The 10844-nt window shown below is 46.0% G+C and overlaps 1 long non-coding RNA gene across 1 annotated transcript; it reads left to right on the forward strand.

The window, feature by feature from the left end:
* The first annotated feature begins 10246 nt into the window (after positions 1-10246).
* LOC124371471 lies at positions 10247-10610 on the forward strand. The gene is made up of 3 exons (XR_006923244.1): positions 10247-10278; positions 10358-10399; positions 10479-10610. It is a non-coding gene; the product is annotated as an uncharacterized LOC124371471 (long non-coding RNA).
* Positions 10611-10844: the final 234 nt, after the last annotated feature.

Here is a 10844-nt window from a genome sequence, read left to right on the forward strand (position 1 = left end):
CGAACGGCTATTAAACGAAAAGTACAAGGAGTTCAAACAAGGAAACCTGTCCTCCGAAGTCCGTCTGGAAAAACAGTACAAACCCCTCCTCTCGGAACTGCGAAAGCAAACCAAGGACCCCGATATTAAAGGGGAACCAAAAGAAGAGCATGACGAGGACGGTATAAAAGACGAACCAACCAAGTTTTCTCCACCCGTAACGTCTTCTCCGCGACAGTTACCAGCTGTAACACAATAAAGTGCTGGAAACCACGGTACCCTTACGTAAGCACGGCCCTCTCCACGGCCGAAGGTCAGCTGGAGGCCTCACAGTGGGTCAAAGATTTCATATCCAGAACGCGTTGACTGTCAAGTACATGAAGGCACTTAATGAAGGACATTCCCAGCAATAGAAAGATTGATTCCATATACGGTCCACGCTACGAAAACAGTACACTAATGGTCCGGGAACAAACCGTTAACGTTTCGATAATGACGGCAGTATAGTCATAGATGACGTACCACTACACGCCTACAAAGGGTCCTTTATGAATTGCTCTTCAAACGTGCACCACTCAAGGAAGAGTACGACGAAAACGATTTACAACGCTTACAGGGATATAATGAAGCGGACAACAGGCGCACAAAAGAGGTTACAATTATAAAAGCAACATAAACCGTAACAAACCTCAACAAAATATGAGCTCGTAATTTCAAAGTTAATCCCCAAAACACACACTGGTAAGGGATTCAAGGACCTGTCCACGTCCTGACCCTGTGTACTATGACGACCCGAATGAATTGTGTGAGAGGCTAAGAGTGTTGGTAAGCTCCGCTGAGGCCGGTAATACGGGGCATAAAAACGAGATTATTAACATCGTAGAAGAGCTGAGGGAGCTAAAACTCATAAAGCGGTAGTTGGTAACGCCAGATACAGAGCTCTGGTATAAATGTATAGACAAAACCCCGTAATGTACAGTTTCGAAATGAGCGTGGACAAGTTTGGTCGCACCGGTAGTGAGAGGCCGGTAAGAGAGGTCCGCCTGGACAAGGATTCAGTCTCACAGTCGACGGCAACTACGATATCAAAGGCAAACGGTTATGTAATCGTGGGCCGATGCGCAGCAGAGTCTAGACGTTGTAAACTTGCAGACCTTGAAAAATAATGTGGATAGCGCAGTCCCTCAAGACTGTGGTCTGACGTTTCGCTTGTATCCAAGAAAAATGTGATGGACGCTAAAGGTAACAGGATTAGCAACATAGGTGATGCTATACTCTGGACCGATGCTCTGACTCTTCGTCGTCTTGCTAGTGAGGTGCCCTATAAGGACACGGACAGCAAATATTACAGGTTTGACAACTACAGATTGCGCATGATAGGTGATCCCACTGGGGATACAGATGCAGTGACGCTAAAATATCTTAAAACGAACACTCTAAAAAGAAGTAGTGATGGTAACGTCTGGGAATGTGATAACAAAAGACTCGGAGAGATGGCTGATCCTCTTCTCGCTGGTGACGGGGTAAACCTGCAGACCTTGGACAAGAAATTAAAAGACACCAAAACAGATATGACCCGGTCTATGCTCAAGACACTAAATGCGAATAAACTCGATGCCATAAAATTAATAGACTACCTAACGTAGCTGACCCCACGAACGAAGCGGACGCCGTCAACTTGCGAACGCTAAACAAAAGAACACTAAAGTTCGATACTGAGATAAATAGACGCTAAAAAGAGAAGAATAATCAACTTTGAGCGATGGTGAGGGACTGGGCGATGCTGTGACTCTGTCACAACTACGTACCCTTACACCTATCAAGAGTATTTACAGATTCTACCGTTTACATTCGATAATTTTCAGAACTCTGCATGGTTGGATAGGCCAGTCGAGCCTACGGACGCTACGACCTAAACGATATGTAGATAGGGCACTATCACTTCTAACCTCAGATGAAAGACGGCTACTGGAGTTTTGGACGTATGCGTCTGAGCGAGATAGAAGAGCCTCTATACGAGGGCGAAGCTGTTAATCTGAAATACTTTCAAAAAACACGCCATGAACAGAGCGGGGCGAAATTGGAACGCACAAACCGGTAAAGTCACTAATCTGGGAGATCCTACCCGAAATGAGTGACGCGGTGTCCATGAATTACCTAGTGAGAGTACTGAGCGAGGTCTATTACGGTATGTACAAACTACTGGCTCCGACGCTGGACGCTATACATTAACCGATAAAGAGACGAGTGGATCAGCTTCAACATTGTCAAACCCATACTTTAGAGATCCAGTGAGCAGGGTTAGATCGAAACCGTGATGGTTTTATTTATATGTGAGTTGTTGCTGACATTTTTTACCGTCAGTTTACTTTAGAACCTGGCGAGATGTGGGTCTTGGTATTCATTCTATGTGTAGCTCCTCTGATTGCTGCTAATAAAACTTTGCTGTACTTGGAGAGATTACGGCTATCTCGATACTAAATACCTCAGAGCTATCCACAGACATTACACAGGCGATCGTTAGGTTTCAAGAGACGTTCGGCTTGAATGTGACCGGATATGTAAATTGAGGAGACGACTAACTTAATGAACCAGCCCAGATGCGACAATTCAGACGAGTTAATTAGCGTCTTTCACTGCAAGCCCAAACTACGGATGGCGGAAAAAACGATATTACCTGGTTTATGTACGGATAGTAATTATCAGTATGACCAACTATGTCGGGACGCGTTTCGCCCTATTCTCAAGACATTCCAACCTGACCTTCCGGCGGGACCCTATAAGTCCCACAATCATTTTAAGTATCACTCCCAGGAAAAATCATCTTTCGTATTATCTACGGAAAAATTGCAGTAGAGTGTTTGATGGTAGGGGCGGTTCAGTGGGTCACGCCTTTCTCCCTATATTGGGGATGAACCCAGACAGATGTTCATATGGACGGTGAAGAAGATTGGGATTATACAATGGATCTACCTGCGCCCGGAAAAGTTTCCTTCTTTTTGGGTTCTATTACACGAAATTGGACACGCTCTAGGCTTGCAACATTCATCACTTTCGTCGTCTATAATGTATCCTTTTTATTTTGTACCTCATGGTATTTCAAATCTTTACCAATATGATTTAGACAGAGATGATCAAATGGCAATACAGTATATTTACGGACCACCGGCCCCCTCCACCTCAACATCCACTACAACATCTACAACACCATCCCACAACAACAACAACATCAACTACGACGACAACATCGGCTACCAATAGACCAATAGAGGTCACGCCTACGCCTACACCTACAGATTTGGACATTTGTAATTTAAGACACAAACTCAACACGTTCTTAGTAGTGAGAAACAGACTATACGCGTTTTTACGGTAAATACGTTTGGATACTAAGCCTGAACGAAGCCCATAGAACGCGTGAAGAGTTTACCAATCCTATGATAATTACAGAGTGGTTGACTTTCTTACCGTCAGACTTTACTAACGTTTTTCGGCCGTGTACCAGAGACCGAACGGGGACGTAGTCATGATCGTAGACAGAACTCTATACGTTATAGATTACCCGTCACTTAGACTGTCCAATCAAAGACCCATTAGCAGAATCGTACACATACCAGAGTTAAGAAAGTCAATGCAGCGTTAAACAGTAATATGGGTAAAAACACTACGTCTTCGTTGATGACAAGTTTGTTGTAGAGTTAAAACGAATGCACCCTCACAGGCACCATGTTGGGGATGACTTCAAGCGTACTCCCCGGTGTTCCGGGGTCCATAAAGGGAGGTTTCAGATATAAAAACGGTCGTATTTATTTTATAACAGACAGTTACGTGCTGGAGTTTGACGAGTTTACCGGTACTGTCACAAAATCCGAGGCGGACATCTTCGACGTACTGCAGATTACCTGTGTGCGTGAATCGCTACTCAAACAGTTGTATAAAGTGATACGGTATATAAATGGCGAACCACAAACGTAATTCAAACAGAGTGAAACGAGCTGTCAAGCGGGGTAGAGGTATAGTGACCAGCGTACTGAAACAACGCACTGCCCGCTGTAGGCACCATAATAAACCGTGCTGTTGACGCGTTACCTGTCGAATTACAACCCTTCCCGGCGGCTATCAGTACTGTGGGCCAGGTACGAGATTAGGGGTGAGATTGGCAAGGGGTGATAAGGGGTATTAACAAACTCGATTCTGCCTGTAAGCTCCACACGATATAGCGTACTCGAAATACACGGATTTAGAACACCGGCGAGAGGCCGACAAGGAATTGGCCGAAAGAGCTTGGCAAAGGGTGAAATCGGGAGACGCTAGTGTAGGAGAAAGGGCCGCTGCCTTAGCAGTGACGGCAGCAATGAAAGCTAAAACAGCGTTTGGGGGTGGGAGAAAGAAAAAACCAAAGACAAAGCGAGGGAGGGGTAAACCTAAGGGCAGAAGGGCTCTACCTGAAACCGTATCCAAAGAGGGGAGGTGGTGGGGTGAGGAAAAAGAAGAGGTATTGTAAAAAAAAAACAACAATCTCGATACCGATAAAACCTCTAACAAACCACGAATTGATCCGTTATGCGAGGCTACTCAATATTCCAAGCTTTCGAGGTGTCTACATGAGGGACACACTGCCCAAGACCCCGCGGCAGTACGAGTCGGCCATAGTTAACCTGGACAGTTCCCACGGTGAAGGTACGCACTGGGTCTGTTATAAGAAACTCGGAGACAGAGTGTACTACTTTGATAGCTTTTGGAAATCTGAGACCGCCGGTAGAACTCGTATCCTACTTTGGATCAGGGGTGAGCGTACAGTATAACTATGAGCGTAAAACAGTCCTGAGGACTCAGTAGTCTGCGGTCACTTGTGTTTAAAGTTTCTGGCGCGTAATGTTTTCACTTAACGGAGCTGCTCCACACGTATCTTGCGAGGTCTTTCCACCAATGGATTTGAGCGATGGAGAGTACGAGATTGGTCTAATTGATCTCTCGACGTACTATACGATACCAAACATTGAAAGAGGTGTGGAATGACATGTTCCACTACGGAGTCGACAAAGAAATAGTGATAGACGAGGGGTCGTATGAAATTGAAAAACATAGAAGAATATATCAAGTCGCACATTGACGGAAGTGTGACGTTCAGTCTTAAGGCAAACAATAACACGCTAAAGTCCGAAGTATCGTGCAGTGAAGCGATACATTTTGAAAAGCCGAATTCGGTAGCCTCTCAGTACTTGGGTTTCACCGCTAAGGAACTGGAGCCTCATAAGACCCACATGTCCGACCTCCCCGTCAGTATTTATTGGCGGTAAACACGATACGTGTCGAGTGCAACATTGCACGCGGTTCCTTTCAAAACGGTATGGAAGGACACGTGTTGCACGAGTTCTACCCCGATGTGGCTCCCGGGTATAAAATAGTTGAGAAACCGAGCACTGTCATCTATTTACCGGTGAACGTCCGCAGGGTGAACAATATAGAGGTCTCCTCTCAGAGACCAAAACGGCGATTTAATCAACTTTAGAAACGAACCCGTCTCGTTACGCTTGCACATTAGGAAGCGGCAATGGGTCTAGTATTTAGAGAAGTGTCTGCTCAGGCATTGGCCAGTAAACCACCGGAAGACGGTAGTGTTAACATCGCGAAACATTCGGTTTCTAGCGTCACTGGGGTTCAAATATGGCGCTACTGGCAATAGAGTCGGCCCGCAGAGTATGATGAAGTTGTTACAGGTTGGGAGTTTCACTCTCATAAGCCTTACGCCTCGTCAACTCTGAAGAACAACGGACGAAATCAGAATTCCGATAAGTCAACAGGATATAATTACGGCACCGTTCGAAAGCAGTATACACATCACTGGTAAAGTGAGTACTAAGAAAGCCGACGGGAGTGAGGCCAGTATCTCACTAATAAAACAATGCCATCCGCATTTTTATTCGACGATGTAAGGTACGAGATAGGCGGTATAGAGGTTGACAGAACGAAAAATGTAGGTATAACGAGTACTATAAAAGGACTTACTCTCCATTTAGGGATGAAGAGCAAAAGTGTCTCGTAAACGCGTGCTGGCTCGGTCCCAATACGACAAGTGAGGCCCGGTGAATTTTACATATTCGGTGCCTCTGAAACTTTTGATGGGTTTTGCCGAGGATTACAAGAGAATTGTTGCGAATGTTAAGCAAGAGCTTGTTCTCTTGAGGTCAGCTACGGATGTCAAACGCCGTTATCTCACCGGACGCGTCAAACCTCGACTTTCAGATTACATCGCTCGAGTGGCGTGTACCACATGTTACAGTGTCAGATAGTTACAAAATTAAAATTATTGCGCGTGATTGAGAAAGACACTTTGATTCACCTACCGTTTCGGTCCTGGGAACTTCACGAATATCCTTCACTACCGCAAACGACTCGACAGAGCTGGACAATAAAAACGAGTTCGCAAATTGAAAAGCCTCGGTACGTGGTGCTGGCCTTTCAGACCGGTAGAAAGAACGACCTAAGAAAGGACGCCTCTACTTTTGACCGTTGTGCCCTTACGAATGTTAAACTTTATCTGAATTCACAGTACTACCCTTACGACAATGTCCACGGCGATCTCTGTATATTTTACGACATGTACACACGATTCCAAAGTTCGTACTATCAAAAACCAGGGTCTCCGCTGGTTGACTTTAAAACATTCACGTCTCATGTGCCTCTGTACGTGATTGATTGTTTCCAAGCAGAACGATTCGATCAAGTCGGGACCTGTAGATGTTAGGTTGGAATTTGAAGCTAAGGAGAATTTCCCGCCAAACACAGCTGCATACTGTCTCCTACTGCATGACTCCCACATGGCGTACACAGTGCTCACCGGTTCGGTACAACGTATAATGTAGGAGCGGTTGGTGGTGGTGGGGGAACTCTTATAAATAGCTGAATTTTGTACGTGTGTCTCATTCTGTGTCATGGAGGAGCTAAACAGTTTTCTAAACGAGCCTGACTCGCTCGATGCGATCCGATACCTAAAATTAAAGACCGAACTACTCTGCAAGGTCGAGGGTATGCGAAGACTCTTTGCTCAATTTAGACCTACAGTTAGAGTAACCAGTGACCCTTATAATTACGACCATTTCAAGGAATGCGTGTGGTCACGACCCGAGGCTACGTCAGGTCCTGACACTTGTGGGTGCTACTATATGGATTCATACATTGGAGGTGCGATTACGATTTTGGATCAGTTAGTTGGTATGTACGACCCGTTTCTTTCGAGATTACAGGCTCTACTTGAACCCTTCCGTGATAACGCAAACACAGTATTGTTAGGGTGGGGGTAATTGTATAAATTGAGGGTTCCTGATGCTAGACTTCATTAGCTCAATCATGTCTGACCGGGAGGGGCCTAACCAGTGTACCATAACTCTTCAACTGCTTAAAGATAACGTAACTGTTAGCACTAATAAATTAGATGTAGAAGAGGGCGAGTCTGATTACGGAGATGATTACGATGTAAGCAAACTCCCAGAGTTTGATGCATTTAGAATCATATTTGAGAGATATGAAACCTGTTAGCGAAGGATACGAGGAGACTGTTCTTGAGGATTTTGCTAATGTAATATTCAAGAAAGAGGGTAGCTCTGTTGGTGAACTAAGCATTAATGTGAAAGAGTGGCATCTGTTCCACTCTAAAAATATTTTACGTCAAGGATTTTCCCGCCTTTGACGGTTTCGTGTTTGCGTATCTACAACACACTGTTGAGGATGATTTAGAGTTCTGCATGTATTGTAGCGATTACACATACGAGGTCCGTTACAATTAGAAAATTTAAATCTAACCGTATTTTCCTAGCCCTCTTATTGGTCAAAATAAGCACGTCGCTGATTGGTCTAAATTGGGTATATAAGGAGTAGTGTGAGGGGCTACGGTCAGACGGGACCTGGACTTCGTTGGGTGCTGGAATTCATTAGCTCTCCACCCACTCGGTGACATTCAAAATGGGCGTCGAAGCGTTTGTAACTGTTTACTTTTACAAAAAACGGGAAATTTATTAAAAAAAGGCCACATTAATTGCTACAAGTTTTCTTCCAATGCCGATATATACGATGTGAAGGACTACGACCAAATTAGGGTTAGGTTTCCTCAGAATACGATTCAGACTTTGACTCTGACGAAGAGGAGGAGGAAGGAGGAGGATAAAGAGGAGGTAGACGCGGAAAACGGAACCCTTACTTCGTTAATTTGCTGCTTTCCATTGGTCGAAATAAGCACGTCGCTGATTGGTCTAAATTGGGTGGTATATAAAGGGGTAGTGTGAGGGGTTACGGTCAGACGGGACCATGCAGGCTTCAGTGATGGATGTGGAACCTGCGAAGGTTCCCAGGCGTAAGGAACGCATAAATTCGTTAACGGGTATTTTCCTAAAGTCGGTTTACTTTTTAGGTAGCGATCTATCAAAGTGTGTAATTGTGGGGTTGTTTAAAGACAGAGGCGATTCTCTCGGGGTGCTATTCCATGGTAAGAAGGGGAGCGTTTACTGGTCGTACGATGTATTTAATCAGTTTGCTCCGAATTTCAACTGTATCACTCAGACTTTGGAGACCTCGCAGAGGTTGAATATCAAGGTGGACAGTGGGGAGGATGTCAGGGTTTCGAACGTCCTTTGGTCAAATGCATGCGTATCTCTATGACGGGGAACGTTCTTTAACGCTTAACAAGACCGATGGGTTCAGTTCGTTAACAACCTCCCGTCGGTCTACATCGCACTACGGGATCTCTTTTCCATCGAGGTGTCAGCTAAGAGTGTTTGTTCGGTGTCTACTGGCTGGCGAGAAGGAGGAGGAGGACGTGGAGTATAACGACATCCCTAGTCCCGTACTTTGCAGACTGGTCCAGGAAGTTGACCTTTTTAAACGTTGGCCAAATGGAAGCGATAGTGGAGTTTCATGCATTCAAGGATAATGAGAACCGGTTTATTGTGAAGGAGTTTTGTTGTGGTCAGTCATCTGTTTCGCTCACACATAGTGTTCAAACCCCCGTACAGCGTAACCGAATTAGATTCAAAAGCGGCTAGAACCGCCCGTTGGTTGGTGCGTCACTTTCATCATATTAATTGGAATGACGGAGGGATCCCTTTTGACGAAGATATCGTCCGCGCTCTCTGTAAACCCTTCGCTACTGTATATACTACAGGGTTAGAAAAAGTTCGATTTTTGTCTCGTTTTCACGATAAACGTAGTTGATAGGAATATTGTAGATAGTAAGGAGGCTATTGTTTCCGATGCTCAATGTATTTTACCTCAACATAATAGTGACTGTACATATGCTTGTGCTTTAAAAAAGGCTCTAGGGCGGGGTGAGTGAGTGGCAAGCCCCTAAGGCTGGCGTAAAACCTGTAAGTCCTGGGGGTTTCAACTGCTCTTACGGCAGGCCTAAACTCCGTAAGTCCGGGGGCGGTTGTGTGTGTGTGTGTTTGGATACCTCTATGGCAGGCCTAACCTCCGTAAGTCCAGGGGTACGAGCCTCGCTCTAGTTGCTAAAAAAGATATGTAAAAAAAATATACTAAAAAACAAAATGTTTCTTTGCGAGTGTTTTACGGGTTGCATTGAAAAGGCTTCTCCGAGTAAAAGCGGCTTGTTACACTAGCAAGGATTACAAAAAAAAAATACAAAAGTTGTAAAATAAAAAAAAAAAATATGTTGGGAGGTAGCAAGTTTGTTATGGAGTGGCTACCACCGTAAAGAGCGATGGTTGGGGCTCTTTACACACACGTGGATAGGCCTACTGGGGAAGGAGCCACGTAAAAAAAATCTCCTAACGCGCCGGGACCCTACCCCTTGGGTGGTGTGGAAACTTGGGTCACGTTGCAACAAGGACAAACGCACGTGTGGTGGGGGGTACGCTGCGCTTGCATATAAGCGACTGCTGCGAATGTATCCAGCATTGTGCAATCATGTACAGTTGCAGGCACCTTGTGTTGGCGTTTTCCGTGGGAGTTATGACTGTGTCTACAACCTTGATAGCGATTCTCTGCAGAGCACGCCTGCCTCCCGGAGTCGGCTACACTCGCTTGATGCTGATACTGGTGGGCCTTCTTATCGTTGCAGCACCCCTCGTTGCTGGTGACGACGACGGACCGCCTCCGCGGAAAGCCCCTCGATTGGTGGTAATGTTATTATTACTATTATAGAATTAATAATTAGATTCCGTTTTTCCGATTGGGGTACAATTTTGTTTTTGTTTTTTGAAGGGCAACGACGATGACCCCCGGCCCGATCCCCACCCCCGAGGTCCAGGACTCCCATTGTCGCCTGACCCTGATGACAGTGTGGAGGTACGTGTGCGCTTGTGTTGGTTTGTGTTTGTATGCGTGTTTGTTTGGCGTTACGGGCTGAATTGTTTTTTCTTTCCAGGAGTATGACTCGGATGCCACCGTGGAGAACCTGATACCCGGTGTAAGTACAATTGGCTTCCTTGTTTTGTCCGTCTCGTGTTTTTTGCTATTTTCCTACGGTTTTGTTTTTTTTTTTGCAGTCTCCTGACCCGTGGGCTTTTGGACCGAGGCCGAGGCAGAGGCCTCTCAATGACACAGCGGTTGAGGACCTTCTGCTGGGACCCTGGGAAGTGTTGGAGGCTGCCATCACGGGTATGCCTCTACCACCGTCTCCCATCACCGCCCCGGGCCGCAGCCCGCAGGCTCCCTCTCCAGACGATGCCGCTTCCTCGGCCGCGGCGACTTCCGAGGATAAGTATCGCCCCGGCCCAGGCCCCCTCGACGTCCCGGTCCTCTGGTGGGTCCAACGTAGCGACCGTCGCCCCGGCCCCCTCGACGTCCCGGTCCTCTGCTGGGCCCACGACCCAACCCTCTACCTCAACGGGTCGAACCGGCGCTTGTAGAAG

Source organism: Homalodisca vitripennis, unplaced genomic scaffold, assembly GCF_021130785.1.
Source record: "Homalodisca vitripennis isolate AUS2020 unplaced genomic scaffold, UT_GWSS_2.1 ScUCBcl_1488;HRSCAF=5176, whole genome shotgun sequence".
In the NCBI taxonomy this organism is placed as follows: domain Eukaryota; kingdom Metazoa; phylum Arthropoda; class Insecta; order Hemiptera; family Cicadellidae; genus Homalodisca; species Homalodisca vitripennis.